Raw genomic sequence first — 21,594 nt, forward strand, 5'->3', positions numbered from 1 at the left:
AGAAAGAAACTGAACATTGTGGAGATACAATCAGGATAATATAAGGTCTACCATTTTCTACATTCAGGGATTATAGGGTTTGGAATATGATATTCCAGAGGTCAAAGGAGCTAGTATCAACACCAAGAATCACCTACCAAACAAAACTGAGCATAATATTTTAAGGGGAAAAATAGACCTTCAACGAAATAGAACGAGGATGTTCAAGAATTCTTGATGAAAATACCAGAACGGAATAGAAAATATGATCTTCAAATATAAGAGTCAAGAGAAGCATGAAAAGATAAACAAGAAAGAGAAATCATAAAGGTCTTATTAAAGTAGAACTGGAAAGATGATATTTGTAACTCATGAGACCTTTCTCAGTATTGGGGTACCTGGAGGGAATACACATACACGCATACATATAATATACATATATGTTTATATATATATATATGTGCATGTACATATGTATGTATAAATATATGTGCATGTATATATGTGTGTATATATGTAGATATATAGTGTGTGTATGCATGCAGATGTATATTATATATGTGTGTGTACATTATGTGTATGCTCATACAAAAGCAGACTGAAATTTTGCAGGTTATATGGCAAGAGGAGCTTATCCCCAGGAGTTCAAGGATGCCTCCATTGTCCATCTCTATAAAGGTAAAAGGTACTGATTGTCCTAAGAAAATCAAAGGGAGGGTCTCTCTCTTAGTCATTGCTGGCAAAATTCTTGCTAGAATCCTCCTTATTAGACTGATACTTCACCTGGAAAATGGTCATATACCTGAGAATCAGTGTGGCTTCAGAAAGGGCCAAGGAACTGTTGATATGATGTTTGCTGCCTGACTGTTCCAGGAGACATGCCAGGAGCAGAACAGAGGTCTATACACATTTGTAGATCTGACCAAGGCCTTTGGCATTGTCACTCATGAGAGTTCATGGAAAATTATGTCAAAATTTGGTTGCCTGGAGAAGTTCATCAATATCATCTGTAAGTTTCATTATGGCATGTTTGCCTGAGTACTGGATAATGGACAATGCCCTCGTGCCTTCCCAGTCACCAATGGAGTGAAACATGACTGTGTGCTTGCTCCCATTTTTTAGTATGATGTTTTCAGTCATGTTGATTTATACTTCAATGAGTATGAGCATGGCATCAAGGTCAACTACCTTCCTGATTGTAAATTCTTCAATTTGAAAAGGATACAAGCCAAGACCAAAGTGGAGGGAGTGCTGGTGCATGATCTTCTGTTGGCAGATGATTATGCACTCAGTGCATCCTCTGAAGCTGAGATGCAACAAAGTATGGATCAATTCTCTGCTGCCTGTTCTAATTGTGGCTTAATAATGAATACCAAGAAAATACAAGTGCTCCATCTGCCACCACTATGCATCCATAGGAGCTGAACTGCCAAGTATTCAAACTATGCTTCAGAGAGTGCAACTACCATGGGCTAGTCAGGTTTTTAGAATGCAAAATGTATGCTTGCTAAAAAGACTAATTTATGGGGAACTTGCATGGGGCAGGAGATCACATGGTGACCAGAAGAAGTGATACAAGCACACTCTCAAGGTATCTCTCAAGAACTTTAGATCTGACTGTGCAACGTGGGAGACGGTGACACAGGACCACTCAGCATAGTGCGAACACATGAGAAAGGGTGCTGTGCTCTTTGAGCAAAGCAGAGTTTAGACAGCACAAAGTATATGCAGGATGTGCAAATTTGGAATATCCACCCCAAATATTCACACAGACTATTTGTGCCCAACCTGTGGTAGAGCATTCCGAGCTCATATTGGTCTGATCAGCCACAGTCAGACACACTGAAATTTCATTTTATCATAGTGATATCATATTGGTCCTCTCTGAAGCTGAAGTACAACAACCAAAGAACCAACCAAGTGAGGCAATCAGACAATCACTCTGGAGAGCAATTTGGAATTGTGGCCTTACATCTATGAAATTGTGCATAGCATTTGATCCAGCAATAGCATTCCGAATTGGTATATGAGACAGAGAGAGAGAGAGAGAGAGAGAGAGAGAGAGAGAGAGACAGAGACAGAGAGAGACAGAGAGAGAGACAGAGAGAGAGAGAGACAGAGAGAGACACACACAGAGAGACAGAGACACAGAGAGACAGAGAGACAGAGACAGACACACAGAGACACAGAAACAGAGAGAGAGACAGAGAAAGAGAGAGAGACAGAGAAAGAGAGAGAGAGGGAGGAAGAGAATTGACCCATATGTACAAAAATATTTATAACAGTTCTTTTTGTCATCATAATAAATTGGAAATTGAGGGTATACCAATCAGTTGGTGAAAGGCTGAATAAGTTTATGATACATATGTGATCGAGTATTGTGCTCTAAGAAATGCTGAGCAGGATCCTATACAAAAATAAAACTGAAGACTTATATGAGTTGATGAAAAGTGAAATGAGTAGAACCAGGAGAACATTGAACATAGTAATAGTAATATTGGAGGATGATCAACTGTGACATACCTAATTAGTCTCAGCAATACAATGATCTGAAGGACTTATGATGAAAAAAACTTTCCCACTTCCAGAGAAAGAACTGATGGGTCCAAATGTAGATTGAAGTATACTTTAAAAAAAAAAAAAAAACTTTATTATTCTTGATTTTTGTTTTTCTCTTGCGTTTTCTTTTCCAACATGGTTGATGTGGAATGTTTTGCATGACTACAAGTCTTATATCTATCAAATTTCTTGCCTTCTAAGGAGAGACGGAAAATGGAGTGAAAGAATATGGAACTCTTTTTTTTTTTTCAGAAATTGCATGTAAAACTTTGTATTTGCATGAAATTGATAAAAATTAAATAAAATTAATTATATAAAGTTAAATTAATCCTAGTGTGAAAAAGTAATAAAAATATAAAAACAAATATGGTTTGCCTCTTGATGCCTCCTAGCTATAGGACCTTGGGGAAGTCATTTTAGGCCTCAGGTTCCACATCTCAAAGATTACACAATAATACCTACACTACCTTCCTACCAATATTGCTATAAGGAGAATATTTTAGTAAACCTTACAGAGCTACAGAAACATAAACTGTTTTCTTCAACTATTATTTTGTCTCATATAAGGAAATGTGTATATGATGCACTTTTCTTTCTACTTATGTCTATGTAAAAACATATTGTGCCTTATCCTTTTTCCAAATGTTCAGTTACCTACATTTTAAATTTAAGCCATTTTTAGCTCAAAAGAGACAACTGTCCCAAATTAGACCAATTTATTAATATTCAAAGACCCAGCTTTCCACTTTTCATATTTTAGTGACCTATATGTAGCAAAGGCACACAAAAGTCATGCATTCTAAACAGAAGGGATGCTTAATTTCATATGCTAAATATGGTGTGTTTTGTGTGTGTGTGAGTGTGTGTGTGTGTGTGTGTAGTTGGAAAAACATTTGACAATTCTTTAAGCCACAACGTTCCTCCTATGAAGCAGATTTTTTTGAAAATACACTTACAACAAATATATCAGGAAGTTTTTGCTTACCTTTGGAATTCAAAGTAGAAAATAATTTACTAAGTGAAATATCAATGCATTCTGCCAAAAAATGCAAGAACATATAACAGATTGTTTGCCATCTTGGGGAGAGGGGAGAAAAAGAGTGAGAAAAAAATTTAAAACACAATATCTTATAAAAATGAATGTTGAAAACTATGTTTCCATGTAATTGGGGAAAAAATTATTTAAGTGGAGAAAACAAATAAATGCCAAGATATCCCTGTTGTCCACTCAGAGTAATTCTCATTTCAGGCTCCAGAATTAGCCTCCTACTTATTCAGTATTATATTCCTTCAATAATCCAGCTTCGTGTACTTTGGGATCCTGTATGTTTTTTGACTCTAGTTTCTTTTCTGTATTTCTCCCCATTTGTCTAATTCAGTTGGTTTCCTACAGTGGCCAACTGGTAAATGTTTAATGATTGCTGGGGCAGGGGATATTTCTATGGAGGAACCACTTTTAAATCTAATCTAAATTTAAATTTAATCTAAAAATTAACACTTTTCACCATTTTCTTAAGTATAAAGAATGGACATAATAAATCAAGATCTAATTTGCATGTTGATTTTTGAGGTATTAAAGGCACATAGTGCAAATTGAACAATCCTGAGTTGGTTTAACCTGTCTATAGAACACCCCTGGTTTCCTCACTGTGCAAATACAAAGAAATTTCGTGATCAGGGATGTCTATTTTTGTCCAGATCCTTGGATTTGACATGTTAGATCATTTCACAGGTTTCTGTTTATTAACTAGACATTAATAACGCTGAAATGGCACCCATTCTGTAAGGAACTCTAGAGCAATAAATGGTTAATCTTTCGTCTCCCCCTAACCACATTCTCTTCGCTTCTGAAATTGGTAAAAAATAAAATAATAAATCATAGATTCCTGATTGCCAGTTTTTTTCAAGGAAAAATTATTTTTTTTATTTGGATCTCCTGCAGTATTTATTCTTCTTCTCATGAATCAATGCACACTTCTCTTTCCCTCCTTTCTTTGTCCTACCAAAATAGAAATGTTTAAAACCGATTAAAAAAAACATTGTCAATGATTCAAATGCCTATATTGGTTCTTGTTCCAAAAGACACTAGAGATCCCTTGTACATGCTCTGTTTTGTCTAGGATGTCAGATTGGACCCATATGAGGAATTCCTGGCATAGAAATTGTTTCAACTAATAACAGAATGTCTGTAGCGTATAGTAAGAGAAAAAAAATACCTAGAATATTGAGGTATATATGTGTGTGTGGGAGGGAGTGTATACACATATAAAAACATATATGTATATATACACACATACATACACATATGTGTGTATATATGCATGCCTGTATGTGTATATGGATGTGTGTATGTATGAATGTGTGTGTATAATTTATGTCCTGAATATACCCTCAAAAACTTATATTTGATAAATAAAAGTCAACATTAATGTTACTTTTCAGTTTATAATATATTTCATTTGAATTTTACCATAATTCTGTAAAGTAGGTATCAGAGATGTAATTAATCCAGTTTACAAGTGAAAAGTGATGAGTCCTTGAACAAAAATGGGTCCTATGTAAATAGCAAAAAGACAAAAATGAGAGATGTAAATATAGTAACAGCAAGATTTGGCAACTGATTTAATATAAGAGAGAAGGGAGATTGAGAAATGGAAGACAATCCAGAAGTTATGAACCAGAAAAAACTGGAAGAATGGAGGCAATTTTCTTTGATACAGAGAAGTTGGAAAGAATAATAAAGTTATTTTTTTAATTTTTTTAATACAATGAAGACTCTTCTGGATATATGGAATTTGAGATGACCCTGAGTTCCATTTAGAAAAGTCAAATATACACTCTGTGATGTGATGCTAAAGCTCCAGGGAGAAGCTGACACCTGTAATGCCACATAAAAAGTGAACCAAAACATTTATTAAGATACTAGAAAGACAAATCAATCATAGTAACAAAAATCTATACACAATAATAATGCAGAGAGTAATACCATCCACAAGCCTTCCCCTGCTAGGCTTTCCACAAACCAGCTCCATTGAAAAAATCACAAGCAGGACATCTTAAACAAAATAAAAAATAAGCCCTTTCATTCATGCTAGCCAGCAGCCAGCATCCTTCCTAGCCTTGACTGATCTCAAGACTAACTTCCTCTCAGCTCTGCTCTGGCTCCACCTCTTCATGTTCCACTCTTCCTGTTCCATCCATTCAGTAAACTACTCCAACCACAGGCTCCAGGGGACTCTGACTTTCATGTGGCCCATGCAGTGCCTATTAAAAAATGAGAAAACTTTTCCCATTTTAAATTACCATTACAGGACTGCATTTACAGATATCTGAGAAATGTACAGAGAGATGAAATATAAATATTGAGCTTATGTGAACCGCAAGATAGAGACTATATATAGAAAGGTCTAGAAAAGAACTTTCTGATGAGAGACATCCAAAGTAAACGGAAGGGGGGAATTATAGATGATTAACCAGAAAGGTAGATTGAAAATAACCATTTAGATAGGACAGAGTAATGTTGGGGGAAAAAAAAACAGAGTGGAGTGAGTATGCAGGAGCAGAAGGCAATCAATAGTATCAAATACTTTTTAAAAGCTTGAGAAATATAGAGATTGAAAAAGATTTAACTATCAGGTTATTGGTCACTTTTGGAGAGAACACTTTCAGTGGAGAAATGAGTTCAGAATTCAGATTGCAATGAGTTAAGGAATAAGAGGCAAGATGTATATCTGTTTTTTTTTTTTTTTTTTTTTGGAGTCTGGCTAAGCAGGAGAAACAAAAGACAATACATAGAGGGACAGTAGGATCAAGCAAAAGTGGCTATATGTATTTTTTTAAAGTCTGTGACAGGCTTAGATATTTTTGAACACATAAAAGGAAACAGACATAGAGGCTGAAATGTCAAGAAAGTGAGAGGGTGATTGAAGTTATAATTTACTGGAGAAGAAGAATCATGTTTGTTTTTATAGTTCTTACTGTTTTGGGCATTTGAATATGCTTTTTTCATTTTCAATTTTTATTATTTTTATCATACTGATAAAATACAATTGTTCTACAAATACTATCAACATGTGTTAGTTTTCTTTTGTTTTTTTAACAAACAGGCAAAATTTTCCTCTCCTGATTTCTTAGGAGTCATTTTTTTGGGGAAAAATAATAATACATGTTATGTAATGGAAATTAGAATTTCCAGAACTCCAAAGTATAATCTCTAGAACTCTAAACTCTTCATAAAAATTGTAAGCAATTATAATATCACTATAGAATAAAGCAGTCTTCTGGAGGTTTGTTAGACACCCATTTAAGTCTACTTGCATTTAGCTCAGTTGATCGATGGCACAAGCAATTTTCACATTTGTTACAATATACACACACAAAGAAAAATAGCTAGGGTGAAAATTATTCCCAATTTGGCCTAACAACAAACATGAAAGTGGAGCACATTAAAGCTAATAACCTTTCTATTACCTTGTCATTCTCTCATTTTTTAAAAATTGATACAGGATATGAATGTAAAAACAAAGCCTTGGGAAGATGGTGAGAATGGAACTGATAAATGATATACTTAGTTCTTTTATTTGCCTCAATATACGGTCATTTTCACTATGCAATTTTTCTCCATAATTGTGACATACTTTGCCTTTTCAAGTAATAAAATAAATTTTGAGGTTTGGCATATTTTAGAAAATATTAACCAGAGGTGTTAATTTTAATGCACTAAAAGGATTTAGTCACACTGTGTCCAAAAGTAGAGATCACCAGAATTCAGGGAGAAAGAGCCACCAAGAGGGGGGAAAATAAATTTTTCTAGTTAGAGATATTAACTAACCTAGACATCTTCATGTAGCACGCATGATATCAATTATCTCTACATTCTAAATATTATTAAAGCAATTTAATTATATTGAAGAAACAATGAGTTTTCAGGATAAGATTAAAAGAACAAATTAATTTATTATTTTGATAAGAATAAAAAGTAAATCTTATATGAGATTGGCAGGATTTCCTAAAGTATACTCCTTCTGAGTACAGAGAAGGTGCTATTATTCTTCTGTTTCAACAGCATTTAACACAGAACCTGAATACTGCATCAACGGCAAAAAAAAGTTCATTGCTTTGAACTTTTAAAATCATGTCTTGAACTTAGAGCCAAATGAGACATTATTCTGTCCATTTGAGAGAAATTCAAGAAATACTTAAGAAAAATATTAATTTTCAAATGATATTTTTCTCACCATCTGTCAAAAATGTCTTCACAGGTTTATCAGTTAAGACTAAACAATATTAAAATAATTATTTCATTCTATCAAATCATTGATCAATTTTATAGCAAAAAGAAAGCCATATATAATTTTTTGACAGATGACTATTTATTTCAAGCAAAATAGTTGATTCAATGGTCCTATGTGAACAATAGCCTTGTTCTTTTGCTCTTGAGCAAAATACCCAAAGCAGTCATTGCCTTGTATCCATAAGAAAGTTCCAATTTATTAATTATTAATCCTTATCACCATTAAGCTAATCACTGATTACACTGGACATCTGGATTTGATGCAGGAAGATGTAATATAACTAACAAGAAAGAAGAAATAAGAATGACAGAATGATGAATAGATTCCAGGGATTACAGTTATGACTGCTATGGTCATGTTTTATATACAAGAAGTTATCATGAATACAGGAATTGATTGTGAATGAAGCAAATATATCTTACCAGCAGTGCTTTAATCACCGGGGATGAGAGTTTGCCCATGGGAAGTGAAGTAAATCTGTTATAGCTACAGCTTTTAAGGTAAAAATGTGAAAAAGGATATACATACCAAGCCATGGCAATTACCTTTCCACTCTATAATCTAGACATATGGCTGTAAGGTTGGACCGTTTTGGGAATAGCACTATGCATTCTACACATATGACTATAATGTTGGACCTGTTGGTAACAGCATAGTTTTTCAATAATGGGAAATGGGGCTTCTGCAATAGATCACCACAAAATAAATAACAGTTTAATTAGTTGTATGAATGGTGTAGAAGTGAAGGAGACATGACCAGGAGAGTATGAGTAGAAGTATCTCCAAGTCATAGAAAAGTCACAATCACTTGGAAGGAAAAATAAATTCCTGGTTATTTGCTGTGGAGTCATCAGCTGGACTGATTTTCTGGTAACAAGTTATCAGAAAACAAATCTCAAAATTCAAATTTAGTAAATGAAAAGCCCTATGTGAACTTTTTCCTGATTTTCTCCTAGAAATGACCAGAAGGAACTGGACAGCTTGACTTTTGGTCTTTCTTCTACTGAAGGGTTAATGTAAAGAATAAGGAATGATAAAATGGGTGGGCAAATGTGACCCCTGAAGATATCAATATTATATTGCTTTTTATTCATTTCTAATATCCTGATTGTAGCATTATTGGTAACCTATAATCTAAGGTGTAAACTTTTGCTTGAGCAAGACACCCTAGTGTCATTCCAAGAGGACTAGACTTGGTGTCAGAAGATCTGAGCTCACATCCTGATTTTTCTATTTACTCAGTGACTTTCCATCAACTCTTTCCTATGCCTGATATGCTTTCCCTCCTTGTATCCACCTCCTGGCTTTCTTCAAGTCTCAGTTAAGTCTCACCTCCTGCCAAAATAAAAAAAAAAAATCTTTCTTTATCCCCATCAATGCTGATGCCCTCCCTCTAAAATTTCCTGCAATTGTCCTTATGCCTACCTTGTATTTCATTGTTATTCACAGTTTTTATTGTCCATTAGTTTGAGAAGTTCTTTAGAGTCTTCTTTTTGTCTTTCTTTCTATCTGCAACATTTAGGATGAAGTCCTGCTCATAGCAAGTGCTTAATAAATGCTTCTTTTCTGGTTTACTGATTTACTCTCCTTAGTTACATGATCACAGATTTATAGATGAAAGGGATGCCAGAAGCTTTCCCATCCAGTTTATATATTTTTTGTAGAAGAAACCAAGATACAGAGAAATGAAGTGACTTCTCTAAGATCTGAGAGGTTGTAAACATCAGAGGAAGGATTTGAGATCAGGCCCTCTAATACCAGATAAAGTGATATTTCCACTATAAAATAGTGTGAATTCAAGAAACATTTATTATGTGTCAACCTTTCTGGATTGGTTTTCCCATAATTCAAATGAGGGGGCTGGATGACATAGTGTCTGAGAACATTTCACATTCAAAAATTTATATTCCCAGGTAAGCTTCTCCTCTTCTATTCAACTACAATGGAGATTTAAATAACTTATTTATCAAAGGGCCTATTTGAGGGAAAAAGAGATACATTTTCCTCTTGCTATGATTTTTCCCCTACTCTTTTCTGCTCCTGCATCTTACTCATTTCTTTCTGTTTCTATCAATTTATTTCCCATTGTTTCCCCCTTTTTCCTTTCCTTTTATTCCTTCTTTCTTTTCCTGTTCCTTTTTTAAATTGTTTTTATCACTCTAATTATCTTTCTTTTCCAATATTTTCTCATGTCAACTCCCAAAACCTCCTCTCCCCTTTTCCATAGACTAGAAAGTAACTAAGTCATGTGAGAAGTGAGGGATATTGAGGGTTTTTTTTTTCCATTTGTTTTAATTCTTGGCTTTTTGTAGTAGATGTATATAGATCAACATGAAGCAATTAAAAGGAACATCAGGGTCATTTCAACTATTAATTCATAGTATCTAACTCCTGGCAAGGGAGCTGTCTTCAGATGCAGAACAGCAACACCAGTAATTTATATTCTTAAGAGATCCATGTGGCACTGAGAGATTATAGAACTTACCTATTGCTGCCCAGTTAACATGTGTTGGAGGCAAGAATAAAATCCAGATTGTTGCAACTCCAAAACAATATCTCTATGAATTATGTCACTGTGTCTTTCAAAAGCAGATATAAGTTGTGCTTACAAAATGGAAAACTTTGTATTAAGATTGATAATTTATTTTTCAGTTAAAATAGGAGGCAGTTAAAATTAAATTAGAGGCCAGCAGTAGGATAAAGTTGGAAATCTCAAAACATTCTAAGGAATGGAATAGAGCAACAAAGACTAAGAGTTCTGTAGCATGTGGTGATTATCTCTCTATATTCTTTAAAATATTTTGTAAAAGTGATAAAGATAAGAATACTAGTCTTAGATATTTTGATTAAAAATAATCAATTCAATATCGGCATAAGGTATCTCAAAACCTAAGGCTGTAAGATAAAGCTGAAATTTGCACTAAGTGTTTTGGGGCATCTTGAATATTTCATCAAACTCATGAAAATAGTGTGTATTAAATTAATGCAAGTATTGCATGGGAAGAAAAATGGACTATTCCTGTAGATGTTAATATGAGTTAGTTTGGTGCTTTGAATTAAGCATTTATTGCTGGGAAAGCCTAGGCAGCGACTCTAAAGTCTTTGACAAATTATACGATAACATAATCAATATTAAAGATTATATAATCAGCATGTTAATAAATGAAATCAAACTTCCCTATGTTTCTCTGAAGTCTAATGAGGGCTTGGTTATCATATGGAAAAGGAAAGTATGCTTTTAATAGAAACACACTAATCAGTGTCCCAATTATGAATTTCATTAGGAAAAATTCTTTATAACATTCAGAACCAGGTTAAACACTTTAAAATAATGCATTGATATTGATAAACAGGAGTCTTGTACAACATCCTCCCTATATGTGTTTGTGTATATGTTCATGTGTCTGTGTCTGTGTGTATGTGTACAACACATATTTATGGGGAAAATAAAGTAACTTTAGTATTTGCATGGATGTGCAAGTAGGTGAATAACATGCCTTTAATATTGCAATTATATATTTACTGTTGAAAGAAGCTAAATTCTTTCTGAATAATTGAGTTACCACACTCATTGATGCCAAAAGTTCCACTAAGGAAGGTACATACTATCTTCATTTTCAATAACCATGAGTAGACACAGGTCTTACCTCTTCTCATCACAGCTCCATTTTCTATTGTGATTTGCATCCCCATTTCAACATTTGGATGAATAAGTTCTTGTTCTTTAATTTTTCATCTGAAAAATGGAATAACAAATTAAATAATAAAGTGGGTTCCATCCAAAATTTTCCTTTATAATGAACAGAACCCGGACTTTGCAACTCACTCCACATTTTTTTTTAAAATTTACTTTATTTTTAATTTGTGGAATAAAACAAGCATGTAACTGCAAATTTATTATGTAGAATTTGCTATTCCTTTTAAATACATAAGTTATCATGTAAATTTCTTTTTTCCTTCTTCCTTTTTTTCTCTCTTCTCTTGCCATAGAGAGATGGCCACCTATAGATACAAATAGGTATACACACACACACACACACACACATAAATGTGTGTATATGAGTACAGGTGTGTATATGTGTATATTTATGTGTATATGTACACACATTTATTGGTTCTTTATCTGGATGTAAATAGTATCTTTCTTCAGAAGTCCTCCACATTCCATCTGTAGCTCTGTTTGTTCCCACCTTCTCAGAACAAGATACTCTGCCCAATATAAGGTAATCTCCCGAAATCTCCTTTTGAATTTCTTGAAGTGAGCCTTGCATATACTCAGCCCCTTTGCTATACCCTCAGCCTCCTCTCCACTATTGTAAAAGGACTGGAGGGTAGAACACTAAACTCCTCCCATAGTTCTCCTTTATAGAGGACACAACCCTGACTTTGACGAGCACTCTGCTTTCCTGTAACTTTTCTTGTTCTCAATTCCACATAAGATACTCCATGGTGCCCTTCCCCTCTCCACTTTCTAGCTTCCTTTTGTGTATTGTCTTTCTTCTACTAGACTGTAAGCTCCTTAAGGGCAGGGACTCTCATTCCTCTTCTTATTTGTATGTACAACACTTAGTAGAATGCAGGCTCATAGTAGGTGATTAAAATTGAGTATGTCCTAAGTTATGGAGAAGTTGTGAACAAAGTGTTTAGCTAATTATAAAACATTATTGGAATGTGAGCAGTTGTTAAAATATCAGCTATAGAAATAGGTCTAAAAGTGGCATTGAAATGAATTGCCTCCTCATCTTTCGAAAGATGTAGATTTTGTGACTTTCCAGTAGCCTAACACTCAAAATTTTGTATAAATGGTCAAAAACAAGTCTTATTCTTCTAAAAGCGTCTGATTCGTTTTTAATCTTCTGGACTACCATGTCATTATTCATTTATTTGTGGATCAAATCATTCACCGCATTGTAAATAACTCCTTTAATGTTGGTTTCTCAACCGTGTAAATCTTTGATAAAGCACAATAATGAGTGGGCTGTGTAACTTCTGCTTATTTAGTTTATTGTGGACTGAACCAATGGCTTCAATTTATTAAGGAGGCTGGCAGGGGAGCAGAATCTCTTGGCTTTCCAGTTTTAGATAAAGAGAAGTGCTTAAATTCATAAGAATCTTGTGAGACTCATTAAAATACAACCCCCTAAACTACATAACTCCTGAATCCCAGAAACAACTCATACTGTCTTTGGAATTTTAGTCTGTATTTGAAACCTCTGTATAAATTCTACAAAGTTTTGTCTCTCATCTATCCTGAAGAGGATGCAATAGCAATGTAATAGTAATGTTGGAACTGAGTAAGTTATTCCCTGGCCTTGTTACTGAGACCTGAATGTGATGTGGCATTGATTATATATCTTTGCTAATTGTTAATGTAATTTTGCTTCTTAAGGGAAGATCTTTAGCCTCCATTTATAGGCCCATGTGACCTATCTGGGTCACATGGAACCCTGAGTTACATGAGTCTCACTCACATGGAGCCTGTGGTGAGAGGAGCTTGCTGAACAGGTAGAACAGGAAGAGGCTGAGGAGTCAGAACTGAAGGATGTAGGTAAACCCACAGCTGGATGTAAATATGAGAAGATCATTTTCTTTTAAAGGGAAACCTGCTTGTGACTTGTTGAAGGTACTTGATTTCAGGGAAGTCTAACAGGGCAAAGGCTTAGGGATAGTGTTGTTCCCTGCATTGTTACTGCATATAGATTTTTTTGTTACTATGATGGATTTGACTTTCTAGCGTCTGAATAAATGTTTTGGTTCTGTCTTCCATATGGAGAGTCTGCAGTATTTCACAATTCAGAATTGTGCCAAGATATTCATGACTGCTATAGGTGCTGTGAATACTGCATTGGCACAGCAGATGTCAGGAAGAGTTGGGCAAAAATCTCACCTCAAACAGCTGCTATTTTTTTTAATCTGGACAAGTCATGTGATTTCTATGAACATCAATCTCCTATTCAATAAAATGGGGGTAATAAAATCTTCAACTCAAAAGGACTGTTGTAATGACACACTACTTACTGTCTCCCAGAGAAACACTGAGTACATTGTATTCTCAGCATTTTAGGTTTGCTAAGGGGCAGTTGGAGGCTTTTGCTGTCATTCACTTGTTTCAGTCATGTCTAATTCTTTGTGACCCCATATGTGGTTTTCTTGGCAAAGACATTGGAGTGATTTGCCATTTCCTTCCCCAGCTGATTTTACAGTTGCAGAAATAAGGCAAATAGTGATTTGCCCAGGGTCACACAGCTACTAAATATCTGAGGCCAAATTTGAACTCAGGAAGATGAGTCTTCTTAACTCTAGGCCCAACATTCTCTCCACCATGCCAAATAGCTTCTTTAGTTGGGATGGTTCTTAACTAATGCTGTTCTCTTGGTTCCCAATTTTGTATATGCCTTCATTTAACCAATTAATATTTATTAACTTTAAGAAAGAGGTTTTTACATGAGAAGGTATGGCAAGAAAAGACTTACACACATTCTCCCAATACCTGGGACAGTTTTCCCCAGACCATGTTGACTTTTGGTGGGAGTGGATTCAGATCAAATGTAGTTTAATGTAGTACTAATCCTACCAATTATACTTTCAACTGAAACACGATCTATGGATTGATAAGCCTCTGTAACAGGTAGACTGATCTTAGGTCACTCCAAGGTATCACTGTGTGATTAGCTCACTAAGAGAATTGAGCATGAATGCTGTTGCTATCCTTCCAGATGGCTTGCCCTTCTGACTTTTTGAAACTCACAATTTTGTTGCCATCTTTAAACTCTTTACTTTAAAAACAGGAAAGATTTTTTTGGGGGGGCACAGATAGAGGCAACTGGAGGGCTGAACTTACACATAAGGCTTTGTGTCACCTCCTACTGATTGTTGTCCTTGCTTCTCAAATAGGACCAAAATGATATTACTATATTAAACTCAAGTTATAGTGTGTTCAACTGTGACTGATCAGACCAATACAAATTCTGGGACAAATAATTCATGTGAATATTTTAGGAGGATTCTCTAAATCTGTGCATTTTGAGTGACTTTAGAACTACCTTATCAAAGATCACATCTAAAGTCGGAAGACATTTGTGGCTATGTCAGATCATATGTACATAAATATCATGTAGGCAGCTGTGTGGAGAGTGAATTGGAGAAAGGAGAGAACGAATAATGAATATTCTCACATTTGAACAGAGACACAAACTCAGGAGTAAATCTAAATGTGAGGATGAAAATCACTGGTGAAAAACATCTAAGAGCTACCTCAAATTTAGCAGAAGGCTGAATAAAATCTTCCCGATCCTTTCATTATCACTGTAATGAGTAGATATGGCTTTTCTCAGACAAACAGTCATAATCATGCCCGCTCTCCATCCCTGGGGAAAATGATTAGCCTTTTGGTCTGTCAGTCAAAAAAAATTTACTAAGCACCAACTGTGTGCTGTACACTGATAAACACAGAGTACACAAAGAAATGTAAAAGACAGTCCCTGTTCTCAGGGAACTCACAGTCTAATGGGAAAGACAATATGTAAACAACTTTGTATAAATAAGTTTTGTACAAGATAAATTAGATATAATCAACTGAGGGAAATCACTGGAATTAAAGGGGATTAGGAAGGGCTTCCTGTGGAAGACTGTGGTTCTTCTCTCTTGAATGAATTCTGAGGACAACACTAAGTGTGAACATTTTTTAAAAATCTTACATTCTGAATGGAGGAAACAAAGTTTATAAAAAAAAAGTGCTAAGACAGGAAACTATTATTAACTACCATGGTAGCTCTAATAGGAATTCAGAAATAGAATATTTGTGATGCCTGAGGAGGCATCAGGAAGGCACTAAGACTTCCAATGTGCTTTGGAAGTGAAGTAGCATTAGAAAGAAGAAAAGATGTAAGAAGGACATGTTATATTGGGATGAAATGTCAGATTTCATTCTGTAAGATATTCAAATAAATTAATAATAATTTAAAAATTTTTCATCAGGCAAACTACTAATTGATTAAAAAAAAACCCTCAATATATTTGGCAAAATAAATGTGTGCGTACACATACATATGCATGTAAGTGTGTATATATGTGTGTTAGTGGAAAAGAATAGTTCACAACATTCTAAAGAAAATGAAAAGTGACACAATTCTTGATATACTCAAAGGACCCAGTTATTGGGGCAAGGACTTATAATAAAATTTATTTTTTTCCCTGGAAAAACTGGAAGCCAGCATGGAAAAAAGAAGTAGCTATATAACAAATATTAAAGGTCACATTATTTAAAAAAGAGAAACAAGCAAGATATCACTTCTCATATGTATGAATAGGCTAAGAATTTGTGACCCTATAGAGAACAGAGAGGATCACAGAAGACAAAGTTAAAGTTTTTTATTATAGGTTTTAATTTTTTTATTATTTAATAGTATTTTTTAAATTACATGTAAAAAAGTTTTCAACTTTCAATTTTGCAACATGATGGTTTTAATTTTTCTCCCTCCCTCCTTTCCCTTTCCCTGCCCAAAGATAGGAAGCAACATAAATTTTCTTTTAGTATCACCCTTCATGTCTAAATCATGTATCCATCTTGACCTTATCTTGTTACAGCATGAGATGTTATTCTGTGGCTTTTTTCTGCCATACAATTTTCCAGTTTTCCCAACAGTTTTTGTTATATGTTGAGTTCTTGTCCTAGAAGCTGTAGTCATTGAAATATCAAACAGTAGTTTATTATAGTTATTAAGTACTAGGTCTCATATACCTAACATTTTCCTCTGATCAACCACTTTGTTTCTTAGCCAGTACCAAACACTTTTGCTGATTGCTCCTTCATAATATAGTTTTATATCTGGTATGCCTTGGCCCCCTTCCTTTGCATTCTTTTTTCATTAATTCCCTTGATATTCTGGATGTTTTGCTCTTCTAGATAATTTTATTATCATTTTTTCTAGTTCTATAAAATAATTCTTTGGTATTTTCATTGGTATGGTACTGAATCAGTCAATTAATTTAGGTAGAATTGTCATTTTTATTATATTGGCTCAGCCAACCAAAGAGCAATTGATATTTTTCCAATTGTTTAGATATGACTATTGATGTAAAATATGTTCTGCAATTGTGTCCACATGGTTCCTGGCTTTGTTTTGACTGGTAGACTCCCACATATTTTATATAATCTGCAGTTATCTTAAATGGAATTTCATTTTCTAACTCTTGCTTCTGGGCTTTGTTGGTAATATATAGAAATGATGATGATATATGAGGGTTTATTTTATATCCTTCAACTTTGTTAAAGTTCATTCTTCAAATAGTTATTTTTTAGTGGATTCTCTCAGTATGCTACCATATCAGCTGCAATGAGTCTTAGCTTTGTTTCCTCATTGCCTGTCTAATTCTTTCAATCGCTGTTTCTTTTCACTGCTAAAACTAACATTTCTACTACAGAACTGAATAATGGTGGTGATAATGAGCATCCTTGTTTCATCTCTGATCTTACTGGGATTGCTTCTGACTTATCCCCATTGTATAGATTGCTTTCTGATAGTTTTAGATAAATGCTACTTTTCTTTTGAAGGAAAATTCCATATATTGCTACTATTCTAGTGCTTTTAACAGGAATGGGAGCTGTATTTGTCAAAAGCTTTTTTGGCACCTACTGAGATAATCATATGATTTCTGTTAGTTTTGTTATTGAAATGATCAATTTTGCTGAGAGTTATCCTAATATTAAATCAGCCCTGCATTTCCAGTATAAATCTTATCTGGTCATAGTGTATAATCATCATGATAAATTACTATAATCACTTTGAAAATATTTTATTTAAAGTTTTTGCTTCCATATTCATTAGGGAAATTGGTCTATAGTTTTCTTTCTCTGTTTTGGCTCTTCCTGGTTTATACGTCAGCACAATAATTGTGTTATAAAAGGAATTTGTTAGGACTCTTTCTTCATATATTTTCCCCAAATAGTTTATATAATATGGAATTAAGTGTTCTTCAAATGTTTAGTAGAATTCACTTGTAAATTCACATGAACCTGGAGCTTTTTTTCTTAAGGAGTTCACTGATTGTTTGTTTAATTTCCTTTTAAAAACAAAAATGAGGTTAAGGGTTTTATTTCCTCTTCTCTTAATCTGGACAATTTATATTTTTATAAATGTTCATCCATTTCATTTAGAAAGTCAGATTTAGCTACTCAGCACAGCAGCAGCCCTTCTTTCTCTACAGCCGTCAGCTACGACCCCCAACTCTCCAGCAACCATGTCGAGGGGACCCACAGTTGGCATTAATCTTGGCACCACTTACTCCTGTGTGGGAGTCTTCCAACATGAGAAAGTGGAGATCATTGCTAATGACAAGGAAAAAGGACCACCCCCAGCTCCATTGCCTTCACTGACACAGAACGTTCAGTCGGCGATGTTGCAAAGAATCAAGTTGCAATAAACCCCACCAACACAGTTTTTGATGCCGAACATCTGATTGGTGGCATATTTGATAATGCAGTTGTTCAGTCAGACATGAAGCACTAGCCTTTTACGGTGGTGAATGACGCAGGCAGACCTAAGGTCCAGGTGGAGTACAAAGGGGAGACCAAAAGTTTCTATCCAAAAGAACTCTCTTCTATGGTCTTGACCAAGATGAAAGAAATTGCTGAAGCTTACCTTGAGAAGACTGCCACAAATGCCTTCGTCACAGTACCAGCCTATTTCAATGATTCTCAGCATCAGGCCACTGAAGATGCTAGAACCGTCGCTGCTCTCAATGTGCACCAAATCATCAATGAACCAACTGCTGCTGTTAGTGTTTTTGGCTTGGACAAAAAGGTTGATGCTGAGAGAAATGTGTTGATCTTTGACCTTGGAAGTGGTACTTTCGATGTCTCTATTCTTACCATAGAAGATAGCATCTTTGAGGTCAAGTCCACGGCTGGAGACACCCACTTGGGTGGGGAGGACTTTGACAACCAAATGGTCAACCATTTCATTCTGGAGTTCAAGCAAAAGCACAAGGAGGACATCAGTGAGAAGAGTAGAGCTGTTCACCATCTTCACACCATTCGTGAACGTGCAAAATGCACCCTTTCTTCTAGCACCCAGGTCAGTATTGTGATTGACTCCCTCTATGAAGGAATCAACTTCTATACATCAATCTCTCGAACATGTTTGGAAGAGTTGAAATGCTGATCTCTTCCATGGCATGCTGGACCCTGTGGAAAAGACCTTAAGAGATGCTAAGCTAGATAAATCACAGATTCATGACATCGCCCTGGTGGGTGGTTCCACTCGAATTCCCAAAATCCAGAAGCTTCTGCAAGACTTTTTCAATGGCAAGGAGCTCAACAAGAGTATCAACCCTGATAAAACTGTTGTTTATGGTGCAGCTGTTCAGGCTGCCATTTTGTCTGGAGATAAATCTGAGAATGTGCAGCACTTGTTGCTGTTGGATATCACTCCTCTTTCCCTTGGAACTGAAACTGCCGATGGAGTTATGAGTGTTCTGATCAAACATAATACCACCATCCCCACCAATCAGACACAGACATTTACCACTTATTCGGACAACCAACCTAGTGTTGGTTTATGAAGGTCAGAGGGCAATGATAAAGGATAACAACCTGCTTGGCAAATTTGAGCTCACAGAAATCCCCCCCGCCCAGCACCCAGAATTGTTCCTAGGACTGAAGTAACATTTAACATTGATGCAAATGGCATTCTCAATGTTTCTGCTGTGAATAAGAGCACAGGCAAGGAGAGCAAGATCACCATCACCAATGATAGAGGACGTCTGAGCAAGGAAGACATTGAGCGTATCGTCCAGGAGACTGGACCATACAGACAATACAAGGCTGAGGATGAGAGCAGAGAGACAAGGTGTCTTCCAAGAATTTTCTTGAATCTTATGCTTTCAACATGAAGGCTACAGTGGAGGATGAAAACTGCAAGGCAAAACTGGTGATGAAGACAAACAGAAGATCCTTGACAAATGTAATGAAATAATCAACTGGCTGAATAAGAACCAGACTGCTGAGAAGGAAGAATTTGAGCATCAGCAGAAAGAGTTGGAGAAGGTCTGCAACTCCATCATTACCAAGCTGTACCAGAGCGCAGGGAGCGTGCCAGGAGGCATGCCTGGTGGATTCCCAGGGGGAGGAACAGCACCATCTGGAGGTGCTTCTTCTGGACCTACCATTGAAGAGGTGGACTAAACAACAGAAGAAAGAGCATTCCACACAGCTTTCCCAAAAATTGAAGGACTCAAAATTTGTAGCCAAGGCAGTAGCAGTTTAAAAGTAACATTTAAGCTACTGTGTAAATCTGGGCATTCTGAATACTTGAATGTGTGCAGAGGGAGAGAAGTGAACAACATTGCACTTTATCAGTATTGTAAACAAGTGGAAATGCAATCTTGTCCTGGAGAATAAAAACTATTTAAAATTGGCACCATAAAAAAAAAAGTCAGATTTTGCAGCCTATTTTTGACCAAAATGTGTATATAGATAGATATGTGTGTATGTATATGTATATGTGTGTATACATATACAGATAAACATACATGTACATACACAGAAACATATATATATATATATATATATATATATATATATATATATATATATACTTAAATACCTATAATCATACTTATACAGAGATATTTACATTCATATGCATCTTTCTAAGACCATGCTGTACTTGCTTGTTCTCATTTTCTGAGGGTGAGTATCATCTTCCACTGATAAGTCCAGGTCTTTCCATAGTTTCTAAGTCTACCAACTTATCAATTCCTACAGCACAGCATTGTGCTATCTACTAATTTTAAGTAGTCTAAAACTATATTGATTGATATGGCTGACACATAAAGAAGTTGCCTTGTTTTTGTAAATTGATTAAGACTATTTTACCTTTATTTCTGTCTGGGATCATGATTACTAACCTTTTTTTTTTCTAATAATTTCTACCACTCATCTGTTTTTTATGTTGTGTGTTTCTTTTTTTCCTATTTTTCCTGAATTCTACCCACAACCTTGGCCTCCTATTACTTAACCTCCACCCTCCAAAAATCCCTTCCTTATCCTCTGCTCCCCCACCTTTTCTCCTTAGCTTGTTGTTTCTATGTGAATTTAGACAACTTTTATCACCTTCCACATATATTTGCTATTCTCTTTTTATACCGTTGCATTAATCTAGACACTCTTTGTTATCCACCCCATCCTGTTCCCTTACCATCTTATTGCTTTATACATTTTAGAAGACTTTTATTCCCTTCTAAATGCATATGTTCTTCGTTAACTCAGATCATATGTGAATAAGGTTCCCTCTAAAAATCTCTCCCTTATGCTCTCTCCCCTACCTATTTCCTTACCCTTGTATTTTTTTCTGAACTTAGAAGATTTTTATACCTTCCTAGAAATATTCAAATTGTTACCTCTTTAACCCATTCCCAGTGAGAGCAGGGTTCCAGAACTTCCAGTCTTCACCACCTGCCACATCAAATTCCTCTGTGTCAGTTTTTCCTGTTGTACCTCATTTGTATAAGATAATTATTCTTTTTACCTTTTCCTAAATGGTTTTATTTTTCAGACTCATATCATACTCAAGTCTACCTCAATCTTTCTTTTGAACTATTCAATAACTAATAACAATCTTATACATGTGTCATGTATCCTCATGTAAAAATAAATCATCATCTGTCCTTATTGCATCTCTTGTGATTGGTCAATTGATCATTGATGTGTTATATTTATAAATATTTATATAAATAGAAACATTTATATTTCTCTTGGATT

At 35.1% G+C, this 21,594-nt stretch overlaps 1 pseudogene; it reads left to right on the plus strand.

Moving 5' to 3' along the window:
• The first annotated feature begins 18,071 nt into the window (after positions 1 to 18,071).
• LOC140528290 (heat shock cognate 71 kDa protein-like) lies at positions 18,072 to 20,155 on the plus strand (annotated as a pseudogene).
• Positions 20,156 to 21,594: the final 1,439 nt, after the last annotated feature.

This window comes from Notamacropus eugenii, chromosome 1 (genome assembly GCF_028372415.1).
Source record: "Notamacropus eugenii isolate mMacEug1 chromosome 1, mMacEug1.pri_v2, whole genome shotgun sequence".
Classification (NCBI taxonomy): Eukaryota; Metazoa; Chordata; class Mammalia; order Diprotodontia; family Macropodidae; genus Notamacropus; species Notamacropus eugenii.